At 38.8% G+C, this 24,476-nt stretch overlaps 1 protein-coding gene across 2 annotated transcripts in view; it reads left to right on the top strand.

The window, feature by feature from the left end:
- Nucleotides 1-24,476, top strand: part of LOC111222229 (opioid-binding protein/cell adhesion molecule homolog) — a 428,859-nt gene that overhangs the window by 48,412 nt on the left and 355,971 nt on the right. Inside the window, exon 1 of one of the 2 annotated variants that reach the window (XM_022745875.1) lies at nucleotides 7,320-7,441. The exons of the other annotated variant lie outside the window; for it this stretch is intronic. The gene's annotated coding sequence lies outside the window, so the exon portion shown is untranslated. Of the gene's footprint in view, nucleotides 1-7,319; nucleotides 7,442-24,476 lie in introns of those variants that run through there. 2 annotated transcript variants of the gene reach the window in all.

The following is a 24,476-nucleotide window of genomic DNA, read 5'->3' as shown; positions in this document are numbered from 1 at the left end:
ACTCTGGTTTGACAATGTGCCATTAAGCCATCCACAGACCCACTCTTGCAGGCTCTAGGTGATTAATGTCTTCTCCTTCTCCCCATTTAGCCCTTCAATAATGAACCTGAATTAACAAGGCCTTGCTTCTGGTGACAAAAGCTGCAAACAGTGACACTTTCCATATGAACACAAATCCAGACACAAAAAGTTGAAGCACCTCTTTTTAAAGTGGATAGAAGTTATGATGGATGACAACATTGGACACAACATTCAACATTTGCTTTCAGTTGTGATTTGAAGTATCAGATAAAAACAAAAACTAGAAAACTACACTAAACATGCTCAACACCTTATATACCATCGGGCATGTAAGTTTGGCTTCTGGTCGATTTTTTTCTAAGCCATTAGATGGCGGGCCAGAACATAATCAAAGGATAATCTAAGACATTGATTAATAAAAATGCAACTGGAATTTACTGTTCACATGTATGGCACTGTGGCCACAGTCACATATTATACATTTGACTGATTTACTGAACTGGTGTTATTTTTTCATATCACATATGTCAAAGTCCACTATATCAGATCTGTCAAAGCAACAGAACCTTTGGAACTTCCTGTCAGAACTTTTCAGAATAATAGCTTACAGTAGCTCCAAATATGGCATTGCAGCAAAGAAAAAAAAAAAGCGAAAAAAGAAGAACAGCAACCTTTATTTCCTTTTTTAAAATTTTATATTTATATTATTTACATATATATTTTATTTTATTTTATTATTAACACTTTTATTCTGTAGGCAAAATCACTACAAAGGAAGTGATTCTACGTGTGACTTTTTCACTCCTTCTATTCACTCACACATCATTCACTCGCAACATGGATAAAAGCATAATAAGCATTCTTCAGGTGGCGGTAGATTCTGTGTTTGGACATTATAATTAAATGTGGAGAGATTATCAAAATAATATGACAGGCCAGATACTATTGCTGGTGGGCCAGTTTTGGCCCCCAGGCCGCCGGTTGCCGACCACTGATATATGGTTTTGAAATTGAAATGTTAGGAAGGGAGACTGTCAAAGGATACTGAGGCAGGGTGATGTTTCTTGATCTGTTCACTTCATAAATAATTTAAAAAAAAAAAGCATCCATGTGATTATTACCTAATCTGTACCAGTGTTAGAAAACTGAAACCACCTTGGGCCTAATTACCATAGCAAAGCAACAAGAGGCTTCAGATGCACTGTGATGCAATGAAGACATTATACTGCAGTCAGGGAAGGCTGTAACAGAAACAAAGCAAGGTATTTCATCAGCATGTGCATACCTTATTATTTGGAGGTTAACATCATGCACAGTGCAGGTGGAAATGTACATTTTATGCACAAAAAATTAAAAATGACATTAGCCTTCTCTAGTGAGAAGTCAGTAACAGGGTTTTACATGCTGTGACAATTATTGTTTCTTCCTCCATCATTTTTGATTTTGGCAGCACTTTGAAGCTGCTGTCAGGATGTTTGGTGACGCTGCATATGTTGAATGTCATGTTATGCATAAAATTGGATTACATTTGGCCAACAGGATTAGGTTAGATATTAAAGTTCCACTGCTCAGAAAGAGTATACCATATAAGATAAACAAGCTGTTGCTTGGTGGTATTGTCTTACCGCAGTGCAGCTGATGTGTGGTACTGTGACCTAAGGTTTATAAAGCCTCCTACTCTGCACTCAGAACCTTCCGATATGATAAACAAGCTCAGAAGTGAGAGAAGAAAGTCTTCATAAGCAAAGAAACAACATGAAGTTGAAAAAGCTGATGTACCGAGGTGTTTTCAATGCTGAGTGAAAGAATGTGATGGAAACAGGACCTTTATTTAGCAGCAATGTTTTTTTTCTCCTGCAGAATAAGTTCTACTGGATGTATCAGATGTTTATAACGCTATGTGCTGTATTCACTACTCAATAATAAACCTCTCAAGCTCCTACTAGAGATCGTTTTCATTATTGATTAATCTGCTGATTATCTTATTTTCAATTAATCTAATAAATTTTTTGGTCTACAAGTCATCCAACGCAATGACCATATTTGTTTGGCTGTACCTACGCATGGATACAACCCATAAGGGTGTACCAGTGGCAGGTGTACTGCACCTTTGTTATTTGTCATGAAACACTGCCTTCTTTGTCTGACCTACAGTCCAAAACCCAAACATATTCAATTTACTTATAGAAAAGAAGTAAAAGCTGGGAAATCTTGTATTTCAGTCACTGGAAAAACTATATTTAGTAATTTTTTGCTTAAAAATTACTTAAATGATTAATATATTATCAAAATAATTGTCAACTAATTGTTTCAGCTCTACTGAATTCCATAACTTCACATATGTGTTTCCCTCTATAGTGACCAAGAGTCACTATCCTGCAGTTTAACAGTTTTCACTTGCAACTGCATGGCCAGGCCACCTTACTTTACCCTGTCTCGCAATGAACAAAATAGATTAACTGTTAAAGACTTTATTCAGACTAGCGTCTGAGGAATTACATTCATATTGATTGATTTCATCCCTCACACTTTGTGTCTAATGCCAACATTCAGAATATTGCAGGAAGTAGTCCAATCCCAGTAAATGGGTATGTAGCAGGAGATTGGAATTTGTTTCCTATCACAGACAATAAAAACAGCATTTTTTAGTTAAGATAAGCCTCTGATGTCATCAAATAATCGAAAGTATTTTATTGAATGTAATCCATTCACATCTCTCAGGACCTGCAGTCTTACTGTGCTGCCTGTAATAATTCATGTTCTAGGGCTCCTCGGTCGCTTGTAACCTTCATGTCTGTAGTGAGGATTGCTGGGCTTTGAGGGATAGTGCAAGAAGAAGCTAATTTTCCCACTCTGGCCAGCCTCTCTGAAGCATTGGCCAAAGCCCTTTGCAGTACACCATTTGGAGGAGGCCATTATTAATGGAAAGGTCAGAGCAGGGTGGGTGCTTAGATAGCAGCAAGGAGATACTGTCAATTCTCTTGCCCTCACTGTCCGATGCTGAGGGAAGTAAAGAATAAAGGAACAAGTCTATAGAGGTGTTGTAGCACAGTATACCCTTAACTGTGTGTAAAGTTGGTGTTCTTCAAGGAGACTGGATTTCCATACATGCTGGATTGTCTGAAATATTCTTCAGCTGCCACTCATTGCAATGGACATGCACACACCTACTCCTTACTGGCAAATTGATAGTGCCCATATGAAAAATGCTGCTCATTTTCTTCAACAACAAAGACAGTTTTTGTTTTCAGGAGTGCTCTCAGATGTTGTCATAAGTATTAAAACTGCCTCTGACGCTAATAATTATTTCCTAGGTTTGAATATAAGGATCCTTGTGGTTTATACTCTATCATCGCTCATTATGTGCCGCTGTAATAAAATTAAACTACAGATGTCAGCAGGTACCCTGAATAAAAATGCCGTCCCCCTTCCAAAAAAATAAAATAAATAAATAAGTAACAGTGACTCAAAAAGAAATACAGGAGTGTAATGAATTCTCTGTAGTTCATTTGTTCTACTCAAATTCAAGGAGGTACTCGGATGATTGACTGATTGCTTCGCCAAGAAGGCATATTGACATTCACAGGAAATGAACGCATGAGATAATGGTTGTTTTGGGAAACACTGCAGCCATGGAAACTAGGAAGTATAATTGCTCAAAACAATATGCTGTCTCATATTTGCCTCTGGTTATTGGTGCATCTGTACTTTTAATAGGTTGAGAGAAAAACAGCAGAAACTTATAAGCTGCAGCCTCACCCCTGTTACCCTGTGTCTCATTTGTCAATCCGTTGTCCAATGCATCATCAGATACCACAGAGAGTATCAATACACCTTCACACACACCACTTCTGCAATTGCTGGATATGGCCCAAGCACCTTTATGAATGTCATTTAAACTTTCAAAAGTTATCTGATCCCTTTGCAAACATCCAGCTGCCAGCAGAAATTTATCTTCGGTTGTCAAGTATCTTTCCATAGTGCCTCGCTTCTTTCAGGCATTTCAGGCATCCCCCTTATTTTATGTACCGCCATCTGTTTTAACTGTTGTGACAAGGTTAATGGTCTCATAAATGTCTGTGTCTGAGCAAATCCTGTGGGCAAGATTTCTTCACTGGAGGAGTTTTCAGTTTTGTTTGGCACTGACTGGTGCAGGAGGGTTCCCTGCTTTGATCTCAGTGGTTCAGCTGACTGGATGCTGAAGGCATGACACAGGGGATGGCAATACCACGCTGCATTCAGAGCTGTTTGTGTCAGGGTATTTGAGTTACAGTGCATCATGGGAACAACTATTTTGCCCCCTCACTTGTCTGTAAGTATTTCTGTGATTGAGCAGCGGCTTCACGTACGCCGTCTTCGACAAAAATCTATTTAGCAGGTAGATATGCATGAAGTGCATCAAGTATGATGTGTTCTGTCAATATGTTTGTGTTTTTCACTCTCTAAGCAACAGGGAAGAAGTGGATTATACAAATGGCTTGCATTGCAGTAATTCGCTCTCAACTGTGTCTTTCTGTCATTGGTAAATGAATAAATGGATATGAATAGGTTCCCATTTTCCGGGTGTATTAATCGAATTAGAGATGCAGATTACATCTCTACGTGTTTGTATAAATTATTCATGTCATTTTAATATATGGTGCACATTTTCAAGTAAACCATTGTTCTAAAACATAATGTTATTGGATCAAAAGGGGTTTTGACAGAGAGGAAAACAAGGTATATATATATATATATATATATACATGTATATATCGAGTCAAATGTTTGAGGCCACTTTGGGCTATACTGTATATACTACATGTGCAGGTGCGCATGCGTGCGTGTGTGTGTATAATGGTTTGACCAGCTGCATTTTGGCACAATGAGCTTCCAGACTCCCTCTGGTCCTCTCACACTGTGAATTGCTTCACCATTGAGCCACTTTGAGGGAGAATGTCCAGAGTAGAGGGAATACAAATGCAGCACTTCAAGAGGTATCACCTTGGATTCAACCTTGTAAAAAAAAAACAAGTTATGATCAAATGATGAAATGGGACAAATCAGCAGGAGTTTGAGATAAGCATCAGCTGTCACTGACTGAGAGGATCCAGAGCGTGCCTCCTTTCTGTAAAGGTGGATAAGAACATAAAGCTGAATTTATAGACACATGCATTTCATCTTGAGACCTTCCTTAAATGGGAAACTTTATATTTTCATAGCCTCTTTTTAGGTTTTATAAGAGCTATCCTTTTTCTCTTGTAACTTCCTACTGGCTTGACATGACTTGAGAACACATAACCAAGCCTGTCACTCAACCACTGTCCTCATTCTGCACATGCATTGTATTCAGACTGTCATGTAAGAGATTACTGTGCTGTGTATGAAATAACTCATTAAAGTCAGCAGTGATGAATGAAAGCAAATATTTCCAAATAGAACAAGAATATTAATGTTCGTTAGCTCCGAACCCTGATATAGGATATCCATCCATTTCCTGCCATCCATCTCTTGTGCTCAGGGGCTGGAGCCTGTTTCAGCTGACACTAGGCGAGAGGCGGGGTACACCATGGACAGGTTGCCAGTCAATCACAGGGCTGTCACAGAGAGACAGAAAAAGCATTTTTGCTCACATTCACACATACCGGTAATTCAAAGTCGCTATTTAACCTAACCTGTATGTCTCTGGATTGTGGGAGGGGAACCCAGAGAAAATCCACAATATAGGATGTATGCACATAATGTCTACTTAAATGAAAATATAACTCCAGCAATTTATGCCAGAGTGTTACAGTCATAGTATAAGAAAAAAACAAAAACAAAACATCAAATGTGAAAGATGTTCAGCCTTACATGAAAAAAAATGCCAAAGACAGCACAGTAAGAGTACTGGAATAAGCACAATGACAAAAGACAGATGCTATTTAGAGACTCACCTTCCAATTATTTTACTCCTCATGTAACACTCTGCATATTACGTTACAGTCATGAACCCAATGGAAATGAAGCTGCTCGACAAAGTGTTCCAAGAAGACTAAACCCCTGCCTCAGCAGTCTTTTATCAATTATTGAATGGTTGCTATGGAACAATTTTCCATTTTAAAATAAGATTTTGCTTGGGTGTCTAAAGTGCTTTTAAAAATGTTCCTTTTTTAAGGTAAGTTTTGGACTATCTCTGCTAAAAGCATCACACGTAGACTGGGTCTATATCGCTACCCTAGCAAAGACACTGTTAAAAAATGCCCAGCTGATGCGTTCGCTTTTGAACCGTCTCTGAACTGTCACAACAAGAATTTTGTCATGCACTAAGCTCGCAGATGCTGTGAGCGCATGTAAATGTTGCAAATTATCATGGTAGTAAAATCTTCAACTTAATATTTAAGGGTGGTATTTTTAATTGAACCACCTGGTGTTGATACTGAGAAGTGAAGACAAAAGGGGAACAATCAAATTACAGTGACACAAAGAAGCCGGTGGGAAAAATAGTAAAGATCCCAGGGTTGCCTGTTCCTCTAGGATGTGGTTACCGAGTTCAGTATTCTCATTTAGAAATGCTCCCAACACCCGCTGTTGAAATCTGTGGTAACAGATGACCTCTAATCCCCACTGGGATGTAAGACCCAACACAGTCAGTTGTAATTTGGTGGCGCTACAGGAAAAAATAAAGCTTCTTTTGTTAGTCTTAGCAGGCTTTATCAGTCTGTTTCCAATTACAGTTTCTGAGCCCTGGGCTAACATGCCCATAAGACAATCCCTTGCCAAGTTCAGTGGCTTCATTTAATATATTAATGCTGTTGCTATCCTGTTAATCAAGTCAATGTCTGCATGTCCAAATGCCGGCCTAATAATTCTGACAAAACCATCTGTTATTTTTGTAGATGTACTACTAAGTTTTTATTTCAAGGAGAGGGCTGCAGGACTTTTGCTAACAAGACAAAGACTCTACATGCTAGAGGATCTATGAGGCTGACCTTAGGTACAACAATGCTTGGGACCATGAATGTCCATCCTGTAGTTGTTGCAGCAGCTGGGGGTGGGGCTAGCTCTGGTCACAAAGGTGGGGCTCTGTCAGATAGGGGGCAGGGGTCAGTAATACAGTGACTGCCGAGGGTGGGATCTTTCATCACTAGCGTGTCCTTTTTCCCTCATAGGGGCAGGACTGCGACTGTCACCTGGGGTGGGGTCTGTTGCCATCACTGGTTGGATGGGCTGTGCTGCTGTTACACTGGGTTTACATCATAGGGGCAGGTACATATTCACTCCTGGGTCGGGCTTGGGCTGCAGTGGAGCCTGATGATTGTTTCAGACTGCCAGATCACGGTATGTGGGTGAGGAGCGTATTACTGAAGGTCCTCCTTGGAAGCTAAATCCAATCCAGAGAGAATCCTTCCTGGAATTGCAACCTGACCTCTCAGTCCTCAAGCAGGGACCTATCCAAAAGGTATGGAAGCAATGTAATAAACTGCAGATCAGTGTAGCGTGGACAGTATGATGTCAATGGAAAGGACAGATGAGATGTCATCACCAGAGCACCAGATTAAACCAAATGCACAAACAAATTATTGATTTTTTTTTTTTTTTAACGAAGAAAATATAGACTAATCTTATAGGTCACAGTGGTCACAGAACTGGTTCACTGGTTTCTGAGCCTTAGATATACTACAAGTGGCACTGTTTATGGCTCATTTGTATTCACAACAACAAATGAATGGTGAAATCATTTTATTTGTCATTTGAAAGAGATGCTGACCTTAGTGAGACCAAATGTTAAAACGCACAGTATGTGATTTTCTGTTGTTAGGGGTCTCTCAATCAAAAGACGCACAAGAGACAGACTTTTATGACGTTGTGAAGTAGTGTGGGATCATGGAAGTTGTCTTCCTCACCTCCATTGCAGTCAGCTTCTCCCAGTTAGGATTCCCTGAGTGTCAGTATCGTTCAGAGGGGCTGCAAGCTGAGCTGCCGCTAATGATTGCTCAGCTTGTTTCTCTAATAGATGCTGATGTCCAATTCCTTCATCCAGTTAAAATATATATTATATGATATATAAAACGATCAAGATCTAAAATGTGTATCGTAAAAATGTGGCTTAAAACTGGGTAAAAGTTAGTTTTGATCCTTCTGGCAGACAATCACAACATATGTGTATAGGGGATGAAACAAAACCATGATTAAAAATCACAGATTTCTCCAGGTTTTGAAATTCATCTGGACATTTATCCATTCTTATTATGAAACTAAAATCTTTTGAATTTTGAAAATCCTTACCAAACTACTGCATGTGCTTTCTTGAATGGCTTGAAAGAACAGATGTTCCCATACTTTCAAATTGCTCACAGTGACAGTGCTAACATGGTGATGTTTAGCAGGTATAATGTTTACCATCTCAGGTTAGGATTTTACCACGCTAACATTTGCTAATTAGCATTAAACACAGTCGTGGTATAAAGGAATGTCCTAAGTTTTGCAAATATCTGGTCATGAACTTCAGAGAAATTTTGACCTGAGGATGTTGCTGGATGGAAAGTAAGGGATCTGGAGACCAAGAAATCAATCAAGAAATGTTATCCATTCAGTAGTTGTTGAGATAGTTCAGTCTGGACCAAAGTGATGAACAGACTTAGAGGCAGACTGAAAATCAGAAGATCATTATGACATTTTTATTTAGAATATTTCAACAGTACAACAATTAAATGTTGAGCATGAACATTTTAAACAGCCTTAGATTTGGCTGTGAAACCTTGTCTCTATTATGTTACTGTTTAACCAAGTTTCATTGGCTAATTAAAGAAATAAGAGATATAAAAATAAAAGGTTGTGGATACAGCTAAACATCAGGATACTGTAGATATTTCCAAAGGTGGGGGGAAATGGTGTAAAGTGTTATGAGTTATTTTTATCCGGTGGGAAGAATTTCACATCAATTTCTTAGTGCTTTTTTTACCCATATCTCACATATACCAGGTGTGTGTATACGCCCTTCAAAAACTTTTCATGCAATCTGCTTTACCTCTGGCATTGTATCAGATCTTCATCTGTATATACCAACTGCTATAGTTAGAGTGTTATTGTGGGTAATACAAGAACTGTTATAATGAAATCATGCCTTAGGTAGCAAAACTGTCAGAGCCCACTTGAGCCTCATTGTATACATAAATGACTAGCTACTGTTGCACCTTAATTGAGCTGTTATCTAAATTTGCATCAGTAATGAACTTAAACAAATGAACAGTGCTTTTTAATCTATACAGTGCCTGAAGAAATATCCACTCTATATTACAACTATTACAGGAGGGAATGGGAAATTCAAATATGTGGCCAAATAAATACCCAGCTGCCAATGCATGTTTGCAGTTCTAATGGCAAAGGATATTACCACGGTCTCACTGGAAGACACTATTTTAAGCTGCCAACATAAACACGTTAACAAAATAATTCACAGCTATCTGGGGTGCACAGTGGGGCTGTGAGAAGCAGTGGAAGGGAGAGGGGGTATCTGCTGTCTACTGCTACAATAACTTGGTGGACACAGCAAAATCTTGGAAATGCAGGGGAGCAACACTGTGTTGGACCAAGGCAAAGGATCAAAATAAGCAGCTGTGGTGATATTTTCTTATTGTGGGTTCACGCCGCTGTGCCTGGTGGCTGAGTAGCACATCCATTCATCATGGAGAAAGTCTTAGCTGCATCGCTCTACTCTCTCTTTCCTTCTGCTCAAAGAGTATGTTTGAGAACAGGCTGCAGGAGCTGATGAACCTGGCCTGGATTTTTTTAGCCAAAACGTGCTGTACACTTCCACAACAAAGGGAAGACCTAGGACACCGTGATAGATGTGACCTTTCCAAAGTTCGTGAGCATTTTATGCAGAGGATTGCAACTTTAGCCGACAAGGACATCTCTGATAAGATCAAATGTGAAGCGCTTTACGACTCATGATATTTGAGTGAGATAATCGCTGGAAGGACAGCTGAGTGATAGAGATATCTTAGCAGCTCTCTCACTAAGAGGCCATATTGACCTTTCAGTAATGGTTGCTGCATGCTCAGCACAAAACAGATGCCTTTCAAGAGCAGCACAGAGGGTCCTGACTTCCCTGCATTGTTGTGGCCCGGAGAGATGCATTACTTCCTTGCCGAACACAACAGTCTTTGTAGGTGATGTACTGTAACTTGCCATCTGCAGCCGGCTCTCGGGGTGCCTGCAAATTACTGATCATGGTTGTTCTTACAACTTTCCAACAAAAACAGAACTGGATAGTTGTATCATGTTTGTATATTTGTATTATGTGTTTGTACTCTCATTGGTTGCTAAGTATGTAGGGGCTGTAAATACAGTAATGATAGTATTGATAAGATTTAGGGCCTCATAGATGTTTTTTAGTTTCAGTTATATTCTTTCTGCATGTATGAAAGTTCCTCTCCAGACATGTTTTAAACTATGTAAAAATTCTCTGCTATGATTAATGTTTGTTTCCCACATAAAAAGTAATAAAAAAAGAGCAGAGAGTATCAGGATGGTCTGAGAGACATCAGATAGACTCAGCCACATGTTTGAGCTTCAGTCAGACCCAGACTCAGGAGCTTTTGAGGAATTAATTGTGCACCGAAACTGGCGACTTACTTGTTTATGTTGTTTGTTAGCTTGTACTTGGCAGTGGCTGACGTAGTGTTAGTGGTTGTGGTAATGCAAACTCTCGCTCTGACAAGGTTTCAGGTTTATGTTGCCTGCCCTCCTGTCCCCGCAAGTTGATAGGATTGGTTCTTTAGGTTATATGACGTATGAATCCCTGGCTGTCTGAAACTGTTTCTATGAGACTGTCATTGGTTCACTGCAGTTCCAAGGTGGAAATATTCAGTCAGGTCGTTGAGTGCTTATTTCACTCATGATATGTCTTGTATTATATAAAAACCACCAAATGGACATGTTGACAAGGTTAAAAACTTCCATCGGTGGGAGTCTTTAACTTTTTTTGAGATGAGTGTTGAAGTCTGAATTATGTGCTCAATGTGTCATGCACACTGACTAACTGCCTCTATGTAACTCCTGTGTTTTGCAACTGCCTTTATTATAATTTTTGTGGACATGAAAATTCTTTATTTTTAGAATTAGATGCTAATCCGTGGGTATTAAGCTGTTGAGGTGTCACAGGGAGTGGTTTTAAATGTAGCCTGAGGGTACAGTGTAAGTCAGATTTTGAGGAAGGAAAGATACCACATTCATCCACATAAGGGGCTTTGCCAGTTATTTAGGCATTCACCGTAAAAAGCAGGGAGATACACTGTTAGTCATAAATGTTTTTTTCTGTGTAGCCGTATTTTAGGCTAGCAAGTAAATGTCATGGTTCATTTTATCATTAGTGCTCAGAGCTGTCACTCACTGACAGTTATAAAAGACAGGACATAAATATGGGTAGTGAAATAAATCTAATGTAGTTATTTCCGCTAAATTGCCACCCAAGAACATCAGTGTGTTATATAATAAATGTAGGCCGAGCACTATCAAACGAGTGCTGGCTCTCCCCTGGTGTTCACAGTCATGTCAGTCAGGGTCAAACTGCTATAAAGGATGTGTCAGGGCTTAGCATGAAGACGGGCAGGGCCATGCTTCCACAGATCCTTACCAGTGGTGAGAGTCAGGCAATCCAATTCACAATGAGATCCCACCGGAGCCTAAACTCTCAGCAATTCGCCTCAGCCAAGCCTGTAATTGATATTTGTCAGAGGAAAAGGGTGGTCCATGTCAGCTCCAAAGCTGCTGGGAGATGGAGAAAAGCAGAGGGGCACGCTCTAAACCGAAGATAGCGGAGGGATATGTCTGTAAGGCATCATATGACAAGCCTGTTGATATTTGTAGCACTCTGTTTTATCATTGATGTATTTATTTCTGCTTTCTTCATGGGTGTGGAGTGTTGTGATACAATTTCAACCTTTGTTGTATAGCCTTGTGTGATTCATGCCTTGTTTAGGTAGTGGCTGCTATAATAGGTGGTGTAAAATTTGTAGCACTACTGTTATTTGTGCAATTAATAATAATAGTAATAGCATCAGCATTTGTAACAGTGCTTTCCTCTGCACATCAAATGAGCGCATTTATTACTATTCAGTTCCTTGACTGTTAAAATAAACATACCTGACATAAAAGCAATATTGTAAACAAGACTTTGCTCTCATTTGGATGAAGATAGCAGGGGTGCAGGAAACCTTGCAGGCAGTAGTACTATGGAGGAGAGACGGTCAGAGTCAGCTACAAAAGATACAAAATGGCAGGTGATTACAGAAGTAATTATACTGTTATTCAAGACAGGAGAGGATACTCTGAATGTAAATGAACTGGAAAATCTATCCTGAAACTTCACTTTTGTTACTACTTTGCCTGTAACTTCAGCTAATTCTCTGATTTTCACAACAGATCTGTATTCAGACCACCACACACCTGATGAGAAATAGTTTTTTATTTTGGCAGTGAAAAAAAAAAACAAACTGTAACTGCCTGTTGATGAGACTGAATATTATCCTGGAGGAGTTGGCTACCACTGCTGAATAAATGTGGAAAGTGAATACTAATTCCAGCAGTAGTAATCTCAGTGATAGAAGCGGTAGAGGTTGTATTAGCTGTAAAAGCAGTGGTGGTCCCAGTGGTGATGTGTACTTGCAGTACTCAGCAGTGGCAGTAACAGTGTTGGAGCTTTGTCGCTGCTTGTATGCACATATAATCTCTTGGACAATGGGCAGTGCACTTTTTCAACAGCTCAACAGAGCCAGCATGGAGATCCGGGTGTGCTCCAAAAACCAATCCTGTTTCTTTGAAAATTACATTCATATTTTCTGCAAAATATGTTTTGAGAGAAACATAAACACTGCCTGGATTTTTCTGATTCTTAATAATCATTTTGTTTTTTGTACCACACACAAATAATAGCAATGAGGTCAGGGTGTATGATGGGTGTATGATGGTCAAAGACTGGAGTCCAGTCTGTGGTTAGATTTAGACAAAGACATTAATTTGGTTAGTGGTAGTGAAAGATTGTGGTTTCAGCTGAATGTTAATAAAGTTAACTTGTCCTGTCTCATGCTTCATGTCACCACAATCCTTTCCAAACCTTAAAGCGATAGTTGCGGTTATTTGATGCGGGGTTGTGTGAGGTACTTATCTATAGTGAGTGTATTATGTGCAGTAGATTTAGATTTTTACAATCCCAGTTTGGAAAGGCTGAAGCTGAGTGATGTGCTGCTGTGGAGGAGACATCTGCAAAAACGTTTTTTGTCCATCTTAAAAAAATGTCCACCACAAAACGATTATTGACTTTAAGTGTACACTTTATTTGGAATATTTTCACCACTTTATCTTGCTTTCAAACAGAGCTTTCCTTTAGCACCACATTTTGTGAACTGTTGAACTACCACAGTTTTACGCATAAGTGCGCCTATGCAGCACACTCAGTTACGCCGCATATCGCAACCTACTGTACAAAAATACACTGACTAAGGTATGATAAGTAAGTGATAAGTACCTCACACAACCCCCTGTCAAATAACCAGACCTGTCACCTTAATCATGTGATTTCAGTGCCTAAACTTAAGCATGGAATCCAAATCAGAAGTGTCCTTGGATGCTTTACCTCCTGAGCCACAGCTGCAGTCCTTATCAGAATGACCATGGCAGGTCATTTGTGATGAACATGTAAAAAAAAAAAGAAAGAAAATTGACACTTATGGTAATGTGAACAAACAGCCCATGCTGTCTCCAGTACATGTTACTTACAGCTGTATGCCGGCTAACGGTATCATCAGAGAAAAACGCTGCGGAGGATGACAAGCTATGTTCTCCACCTCAGTGTGAAAGTCACAGCAGTTTCCAATTCTCTGAACATCTACCTGTTCCATCACAAGCCTGTTTCAAACACTACACTCTCCAGAGGTCACATCTTGTCCTTTTGCTTCCCCCCTCCTGTCGTTCTCAATTGAAAAACTCAATGATAGACACACTAGTGACTGACAAGCCTGTGGGAAAATGGCTTTGGGAAAGCAGCAGACTGAATGCTGAGTACTTGTTCTGCTTTTTGCTCTGTGTTGGTCATCCTAGTTATTTCTTTAACTGTTGACCTTGTGGAAATTGCCAGTTGCTCCCTAGAACCTCAGTGGTCTGGGGCACAGCAGACTGCATCTCATCGGCTGAAAGCCAACTCTCAATGGACACTACATTAAGTGCTGTCGATACTCCACAGACCACTCACTGTGGGGACCTAAGATCAGTGAGTGCTTCATAGGTCTGCGCTTATATGCATCAGAGTGAGAAATGAAGCAGTTCGGCATGAGTAAGCCACAGCAGTTTATGTTCTGACACTAAAAGACAGAAAATGGTTACACAGAGTAGCTCTCTGCTTCCACCAGTATTTTCACCACACTTTGCAAAAGAACCATGTTTTGTATTTTGTCACATTTTATGAAATAACATCTGAAATGACTTTTGAAAAGTTTTTCCTGCGTCTCATATCCAGAACTCCCGCGGTTTGTTTCTGCCTGTAACCCCTAGAGGAAGGTTTTGAGGCGGAGATGAACTGATACATGTCACAACAGAAGAGGAAACTATCAGAAGAAATAAGTAAAAGTGAGGCTCTGATCGCCTGGATTACGAATAGGGTCATCTATGAGGGAAGCCTCCAAGATGGCAGAGGAAAGGTGATATGCAGACAAGAGGCAGGGAGAGAAATAAATGTATGTCAGTGGCAACCCCCACCACCCGCCCACCCAGCCTCTTATTGTCCCTGTCATAAATAGAGCAGAGCAGATAACATCAGAGAAAGTTTAGTGCAGATAGAGGCTCATCTCTTTATTTTCCCTCATCCTTATTACTAATGGCTGCCTTTGATACATATTGAAACAATGCACTCAGTGCTTGAAAACCACTCTGAATAATTCATGCAATTGCATCATAGAGTGCCAGTGATATACTGGTCCTACAAGGATCATTGATATCTCATAAAATTCACAGTGTTCAATCTCAGAGGGAACATTGTGAATGAGGCTCATATTTTTGAGTTAAACGAACTGTGGGCTCCTTTTGGAAAGAAGACGAGTGTACAGACCTAAGCAGAGGTGCGATGGCTGTGTAGTGCAAAGCTCTACTGGCACTGGAAAAATTATGGTGAAGATCATTAGTAATTTTATTTCTGTGTAAAATTGATGTGTCTGTCATTTGCACACTACAAATTTTACTGCAAATTGCAATTTGTGGAGGACATGTCATTTAGGAATCCCATGTGAATTGAAGATTAAGGCTGATTTGTTTTTGGCAACTCTTTCTTTTCTCCCTCCTCATGTTATTTCATCTTTTGAGGCAGCAGTGGATTCTAGTAGACGATGCTTTTGGGTGCAGATCCGTCTCATCACTGTTAATTGTTGGAGGAAGGTGGAGCAGGAGACTTTACTGTCAAGTAGTCTGGAGGTGACAGAAAATACCTCTAGCATGCAGGTTAGGTTTCTGAGTAGGTACTCACACATAAATGGCACAAATGATGCTTATATGAAATGTTGTATTTGAAAACAAGAGCAGTTCCTCCTATCTGTGATCCAATACCTAGGTGAGTTTCTAAATGGATTAGGAACAGGTTTGTGGTTTTTATTCATGAACCAATGTCTGAGGCACACAGCCCTTGAAACTTAACCAAAACAGAAGTGTTAAAAAGTTCTCGCAGTAGTCAATTTCTTAATCTAATCCTGTGTTGGTTTTGAACAGACTTGAGCAGCGACTTACTGTGAAGAATACAAATTGCTTGATAAAATGAAATGAATTTTTTTGATGCCAGGTTATCTTCAACAGATAATTGCTTAATCCTTTGGCTGCCTCCATCAGCAGAAGGTAGTACAGGATGGATGTAACTTGCATTAAGACCACAGTGGCTGTGTCAGTTGTGTTTCACAGTAAAGTAATTTCATCTCTCATTTTTTCGGCTGTCATTGGTGGCAGCGGGGAACAGTTCAATGCTGATGTCAAATAAATGTTACGTGCTTTGGTTGTGCATACTAACTGTATATGAAAATATAAAACCTATTCTCCAAAGAAACAACTGAGCCTCATCAGTGTTCACCGCCTCTGGGCCACCATATGCGTCATAATACCAGAACCATTATAAAAACCTAAAACCCAACACATTAATAAAGTTGTTAGACCCCCAAGAATAATTTTTATTCCATGTAATTATAACTTGGATGTTTTCAGATGAAGAGATAATCCAATAAATAATTTGAGAATTCTTTGAGTTCTTGTAGTTTTTAAGACATTTTATTTAGATTTTCTCCCAATTTTTGGTCATATTTGAAAAACAAACATTTTATTGGACATAGATACATATATACAATAATAAAATAAATTGTATTGTAATTGTATATATTTCATTATATTAATTTTTTGTTGACATTGTGCGTTAGAGGCATTGACTCAACTCTATTAGTTACTGGTTTGTTATGCTGTATTTCTTTCAACATTATAGCTATTGGATGGCCAGAGCTGTAAGTCAAATATTAGTGTGCTGAACTGACTATACATTGAATTTTACATTTATGTTTCTATTACTCCTTTTTACAGCCAGGTACAACACATGCCGTCCTACTCATAAGCATTCATCACCGGCCTTCCATGCAGACCATAAGGTTAGAAGCACCGTGGCATATTACAGACATTAATCTCACAAGAAAATGATGTATTGATCTTTGCTGCACCACAGGTGGATCATGAAATGACCCCTGACGCATAATTGAACAAATTCCATCCAGACTTTTGCTACAGTAGAATGACTAGGTAAAGCTGAACAGTGGCTCATTGTTCAGAACTAAACCACAACAAATGGCACCTACTGTCAATCACAGTGACATTTAGCCTCTTAGCAACCAGCATCTCTCAGTATGTTTTTGCCCATGTCCTAAATATCACATATACTTTGTCACAATTAAGCACTTTCCAAGGCATTTACTTTTCAAGCAGCCATTTCTATGCAGTATATGAAACCAACTTGAATGGACTTGAGACTTTTTTGAAATAATCCTTTACATTATTGTCAAGGTTACATTAAGCCTCATTATCATGCAGCAATAAAGTGCAGATAAATATTAGTCTGCTGTTGTGCTGTGGCTTGGGCTGATATTCAGTAATATCAAATATCACAATATTTTCCGCCATATGCCCTGCTACTGAGTCTAACCCTCATTTCACTGCTTTGCACTCTACCTTGTACCTTGGCATGTAACAAATAAAACTTTGAGCTGCTGTTCACTTATACCTGCAACATAAAATACAATAATAAAGTTATATATTAATAAAAAAAAAGCTGAAGCAAAATACACTAATATAATTTTATATTATATAAAGATTAAAAAATATCAACTGTTACATAAAAATAAAACAATATTATAAGCCCCCACAATATTGCGATATATCGCGATATATCGTGATATATTGCAATATCTGTGTTGGGTATCGGCCAAGCCTAGTGTTCAAGTATGGAAGGAAATTCTCTAAGTCTTGATTCAGTCAGCTGTTTTACACCTTTTCATTCACAAGAATATCAAACATATGACTATAATCAGTAACTAGATGTCTTGAGAAGCATAGTGTGTGTTTGGTAGTTTCATTATCAAACCTTGCTGTTCAGTAGCCAACATGTCTTAGATGCCAGACAGTATAGTTTCCAGACTGGGCATGGATGCACCACACTGCCAGATCAAAATCACTACAAATGCATTTTAGATAGAGGAAGATGATCCTCTATTGGACCTACTATACCACTAATTTGACATTGGTTACCATATGATAACTGCAGTATACCAAGAGACAGTAGTCAGCTGATTGAGGGCAGTGTTGATTTTCTTATGGATGTGACAACTATGCAAATGTAATCATTTTACAATGTTTGAATTAGCATGATAAGACACTGTTGTTTGCTGCTGCCACAAATTGTGATTCTGGATGATAATACATATGTTACATAAACCTTCCATAATTTATCCTGACAGGATTTCAGCATAGAGAATCTGGGATGCCATGGGCTTCTGCAGATCTGGCCATTTCTGGACTCATCATACCCAGCAGTACTAGCAGGATAGATTAATACAACAGTGACCCGTGAACTCAGGTTGTTTCCACTCTGCTCCCTTTTCATGGTGGAAGTCTCTGCCTTTCCTATGCAAAGAAAAAATATATACCAGTGCCCTAGAAAAATTTAATTATTTCAGTCGGTGGAGAATCCCAGTGAGGAAAAAAATCTCATTTCAGCAAGATAGCAGACCTCCTGTAAAATATGCCTCTCCTTTTCAAAATCCAGACAAATTGAGACAGTGAAGACCAGGTGCCACATGAGGAAACATTGTAATCAGACACTCATTTATGATTGCAACACAAAGACATCAACTACATGTGACTTTTCAGTGGTGGCGTTTGGAATTGAAGGCTCCACCAATTTGGCATTCATTTCTACATGTATTCAAAGCTTTCAAAGGCAGCTGTTTGTAGACAGCATATGACTTTTCTTAACTTTGATTTTTTTTTCTTTTTTAATGTTATGTGGTAAAACCTGGTGTCACTCTCACATTCAATGTCCAATGGCACTGCCCCTTCCTATGTGTATACAGAAAATAATCAAATCATACTCATGACTTCATGTCTCCTAAGTAAAAGCCTGTGTATTAAATCACTTTGAGGGATATCTGAGGATATGAGAATTTAAGAGAAGAGGATCCTGAAACTTTTCCATCTGAGAGTGGCCATCGGTTCACATTAAACAGAGCTTAAGTGAACAAAGAGGAGTATAATGGTCTTCCTTGCTGGAATCCTGCAACGAAGGACATTGGACTTTAAAATTTAGTTGAGGATTAGAGCGGGATTAATGCAAGCATGGCAGATAAAAAGGAGCAGCATGTGAGTTGAGTCGCCTCTATTGTACAGTGTTGCTATGTGTGAAATGTTCCTAACACCTCCCAGCTGTAATTCACAGATGCAAAAATGTGAAGATCTGTCTCTCCCTGCTATGAACAGTGATTTAGAGACCACCATTTTCATTAAAAACATGTTACCATATGATGATTATGTACTTCAGTGAAGCACTGTGGTGCTTCTCTCTGGTAGCTGAATTCCTGTTTCTCTTCATTAGTTTCTAATGTACTGAAGTGTCGGATGGGTAATCTGACAGACTTGAATTGCTTTGTTCATTTACTTCAATATTTTTCACTGCTGCATTTTTGAGAAGCAGACAATCTTTATTTCCTCATCACTGGATGTTTGAGAAGCCTCACTCTGTTTGTTGTACTAATGGAAGGTGTTACGACTAATACAGGCTCTAACCTACATGCCTTCTCCTTTTTTGCACATTAATAATGCAATTCATCCACAACTGACTCTATACTTGACATTGAAACTCATGTGTTTTGTCAAAAAATGCAAATTAAGTGGCAAAGTTTGCATCTTTATCCAAAACGTGTCCTCACTACCTCCCATTTTTCAGGTCTGATTGTGTGTTTTTGTTGATGATCACCCTGAAAATAATTATCTTTAAAGCTGCTCTCCTCCTACATCTGGAGGACAAGCTGTGTCATGTAGTTCTGATCCTTTTCACCTTCCGTTGCATATCAAATGCCACCTTTAGGCCCTTTCCTTCCCATTATGGAGATATGGTATGGCAGACAACACACCTCAGCAACATTAAAATCACCTACTCCAGGCTTACTGGTGCTTGGCAGTGTTGTACATGTAATATTTTGTGTTTGCCCAGTGAAATTCTGCTCAGTTTTTGGTGTTGTGGGGTGTTACAGCACCAGTCTGTCCTTTTCACTGTATGTCAAAGGCCCTGCATGTCTTGCTGGTTATAACAGGCTGAATCTGATTGTTTCTGACATTTAAGGTCCAGATGGTTGTTTTGAGGCAGCTGCTGTAAATTCTGTGCAGTCTCTTCTGTATTTTCTTTATTTATTTTGTCATTTGAAATTGTATAGCATTTGAGCTGGCATTTACAATATATATACAAGCCCTTCAGTCATTACTTTCTTATTTTAAATCAGGTTCAATGCAATCGCTCCTGCTTTCAGGAATGACAAGTCTGCTGTAAGAGGATATTTTCCCCAACTTTCCCAGTTTTAATGTTGCAGTGTGTTGGGTACACTGACATATTTCTCTCACAGGAACTGTCTGTAGACTAAGGGAAAAATAATAAAAAATCAGCCATGCACTCAGAGAAAGAATCATGAACTGTTAAATAAGATCAAATAAATTCGGTTGCCTCAAAAAGATTGTGTAAAGTTTATCTGCTCATATACATCAGCCTGAGAACAAAGCCTGCACAGAATGAGAAAAGAGACAGTTTTGTTCTCTGGAGGGGACCAGCACTAAACTCAGATATGGATTAGGAAACATATTCCCACAACACAGATTGTTATCATGGCATTATTAACTGGCTAATGACTTTTTGTCTTTCTGGCTATTTGCTTTCCGCAGTCCTGTTTCAGGGTGGCACTTCAATGAGCAAATAAATGTAAGTGCATATGCCTTCTGCTTTATCCACTGGGCTTTGGCTGAGGGAATTATCTGAGCATATTGAATTCATAGATCATTGTTGCTAGCTGGGGGCTTGAGAGTGTCATTAAATATTCTGATTCTGGAGATCTGTGAACTGCTCTCTCATTCCCTCTCTGTTATTACAGTGTTGTTCCCAGGTTGAAAAGAGACTCCGCTGGAGATTTTAAATAACTTTTTGTGTACTGACTTTGGAGCGTGCCACAGATAGAAACAGCAAACAACTGTTTTCTTTTGCCTTGTGAGAATGCAACTCATTGAAATGCAATTATTTTCAAAGCAGATGCCTTGTGTTGACTGGTGTGTAATCAATGCCCTGATCGAGGTTGCCAAAGTCCTGTTATATCTTCATGTAGAGAGTGAGGTCGGCTTAGGAAAGGTCTCCTGAGAATCAGTGGCTGTGATAGTTGGGTTTGTCAGACTTAAGCAGACAGGATTTATCTCTGTGCTCTTCTAGGGATTTGAATTCATCAACAGTTCAGACTTTAGATTTTTATTTAATCTGTTTTAGTGAAATTAATTTTTATGTTCTTATTTTTATTTATCTCTTGTGATAGAGGCAGTGTGTTTTTAACAGAAATGATGGAAATATATGAAATAGCAAAGTTTTCCCATGACAAATTTTCTGCTGTGCCAAATGCGTCATGCGTCGAAGTGGCAAACACATCTGGCTAACATTAGGATTATGTTGAAGAACGAATAACAACTGGCTTAATGACAGAGTAGATTTTTATCACTGTGGCTGGTATTTTTTTCACCTTGTGAGTCTCTCTCTCTCTCTCTCTATCTGTGTGTGTGTGTTTGTGTGCATGTGTGTGTGTGAGTGTGTGTGGGTGTGGGTGTGTTTGTGTGTATGTGTGTGCCTCATCATGTCAAAATGTAGTCCAGGAGACACCTACTGTAGCAGGAACAACCACATAGGTCGTTTTTAGTATTTTGGCAGGTGTTTCTATGTCAGATTTTGCCACGAGCTGCAATATTAAGTTACGAAACTTTACAGGTGTGTAGTTGAGATCAAAATAAAGGCTGAGTGCTGAGAACTCACGTGCTATAGTAATTATCATCACATGATGGTCTCTAGTTGTGTAAATGTGTGTTTCTGGATCCTCATATATTGCAGAAATATCACTGACTCTGACTCAGAGTCTGTATTTGCATTTTTAGACTTTATTGTCATTTATTAGAATTTCAGGACTATAAGATTTCAAGTTGGGTCAGATGAAATGGTTGCAGCTGTGTCAGACTGGAGGCACAATCATCCCCTCAAAGAGAATGTAACAGAAAAGAGTGAAAAGAAAGTATTGTTAGAAATTTTCCTATCAAACAGAATATAGCTGGGATGAAAGAGGAAGAGTTTGCTGGGAATTATACATTCCTTTTAGTGTTTCTTTGTGGAACTGTTGTCTTGCTTCATAATGACAGCCTCAAACTGTCATTATGAGACAAGGCAGAGACTAGTTGAGTCCAAGCTAGTCGAGTCCAAGTTTAGTGTCCAACTATCAATGTGATGTAACCCAACTAAAATCCTGTCTCTGTAGTGTCGAGTGTTGTTTTTTTCAAAATGCAAACTAATGGCAAAATGTCTTACTTGTTTTATATGTGAGCTGTTGCAACGCACTGTGATGGCAGGGCTGAACAATTAACCAGTATTATCAATATCTCAATGTGGCCAAGTGCAATTTTATGATAAAGGTGTTACAGCATTCCATTATAAATTAATCACTCTCATGTTTTTTTTTAATATTCTCCCCTTCAGATGTAATGGAATATGCTTGTGTGGTACAAATTAAAAAAGTCCCACTAAAGTAAGTGAAATGAACTGGATTTGATATACTAAATATACAGTATTAAACAATATATGTATGTATATGTATATATATATATATATATATATATATGTTTTTTTTTTTAAATATACTGTGTATAGTATATATATACATATATACTATACACACACACACACACAGTATAATTTATATACTGTACATATTGAAATTGAATACCAAACCTGTACAGTTTAATAACCTTGACTACAACTCTGCAAAACAAATTCTAACTTATCCTTGCTCCACAAAAAGTGCTAAAGATTCGGAATGTGGCATGGGAGGTGTTGATCCAATTGAAATGTCAATTTCCATCCCCATAAAGTGCATCTTCCCCTATTCTGCTGAAGATCACACCTAACTTTGATTCAGTCCATGTCCATGATGGCTCTTCCTCTTCCTCAATCCTCAGATATTCCGTGACACTTCTGATTCACTTTGAAATGCCATTAACATAGATGTGAGCTCAACCCTTAGCTGTGAATGCTAAGGCTCTTAAATTTATGAAGGGAGGAGTAGAGCTGAGGAGGATTGGTGGGAGGAGGGTGATGGTTGGATTCACTTCGACTTTCATCACACTTTTTTGGTTTTGCTCTTTTCCATTAATCCGTCAAAGGGAGAGAAAAAATAAGTTTCTACAGGAAACAAGCTTCCATCATTTGGTACGTCGATGATGGCTCCCTTGTTCTCGTATTCTGTGGTATTTGGTTGGGAGACATTGGATTAAGTGAAGTGGCAGCTTACATGCCCATCACTTTATGCTGCTCTTTAAAAAAGGCCACTTCTCTCTGAAGATTAAAGATGGGACATCTCCCCAGCTCCTGACTCCCTAAGAATATCCTTTTGTATGTCACTTGATCGACACATATGTGGCCACTGTCCACTGCAGAAGTATGTGAAGCCTTTAAATGGTGATCAAATCATAAAATAAAAAAGATATAAAAAAAATATACACAGTGGCCTCAATTACATACATGCAGAGTTTATTTGCATGTTGTGATAGTTAAAGGTGAACAGCAGCACAGAAAAGGTGAGTTACAGGTTGCAGACAACTGATGTATTGGGTGTTGTTGGTGCTGTCTGTTATAGTTGCACAAACTATAAATGTTGGCTAATTATTACATTTAATCCGTGTGGTTCTGTGTCTCATCTGCATATTTATATCAGCCTCATTCCCGTCCCTGAAGTCCAGCAAACATAATTAAGTCTATCTAAAAAGATTTCATTCTTTACTTGTCCAACACAAAGTTTTTTTTAACAGTTCCTTAAATTACTAAATAAGGTTTGGAGATAGTTAGTGTAGAGCTGTGTTGAAAAATTATTAATGAAAGTATCCAGCTGTGCAAGCTGTGTGTAAATTGTGCAGAATTTTGTAAGAGTTCAAGTGTGAGCCACTGCCAACCAGTTGGTCTGAGCAGTGAGGAAATACAAGTGAACATCATCCACTAAAACACAGAGGGGGGTTTGCCTCCACAATATGCACGTATACATGCATCTTTTTTCTTTTGGTCTTTTTCTTTTTTTTCTTTATTCATACATTGAGCAGCTCTAAACCTGTATCTGATTACAGGTCAGGTCTTCTTTCAGCAGGCCATGCTGGGTCTTATAGATATATATAGGCTAACTGCAGCAGATGGATCTGTACTTTGCCTGAAAGACTATTTGTTAAATAATAAATAACATAAAATTTAAAAAACACATTGATTGAAAATACATTGATTCTTCAATTTAAAATGTTCATTGGCCACTAGGGGTCTGAAAACTGTTCATGGATCATTATGAAAGAGCAACACCCAATGGGAAAAGTTCAACACTCTACCGAACAATAGTGCAACTTCATAACGCAGTCATACTCAGTCACACACATTCGGGGATGTAGCTCTGGACTGTGGCTGGTCCAGCCAAAAGTACAGCAGCCACAGTTGTTGAACTAAGTTGAAATTAAATTGATGTACTGCTTACCTGCTCATTAGGCTGGTGTATTTTCGTCACAAATTTGTACCTGCATTCATAGAAAATGAAAGGCAGCCAAGGAATATAATTAGAGTGTGAAACACCTTTCATTAAAGTGTTCTGAACAAAAAAAAATTAAAAGTG

This window comes from Seriola dumerili, unplaced genomic scaffold, assembly GCF_002260705.1.
Source record: "Seriola dumerili isolate Sdu_G_001 unplaced genomic scaffold, Sdu_1.0 BDQW01000091.1, whole genome shotgun sequence".
Taxonomy (NCBI): Eukaryota; Metazoa; Chordata; class Actinopteri; order Carangiformes; family Carangidae; genus Seriola; species Seriola dumerili.
The sequence above is the reverse complement of the archived record's forward strand: the minus strand, read 5'-3'. Positions and strand labels throughout refer to the sequence as shown.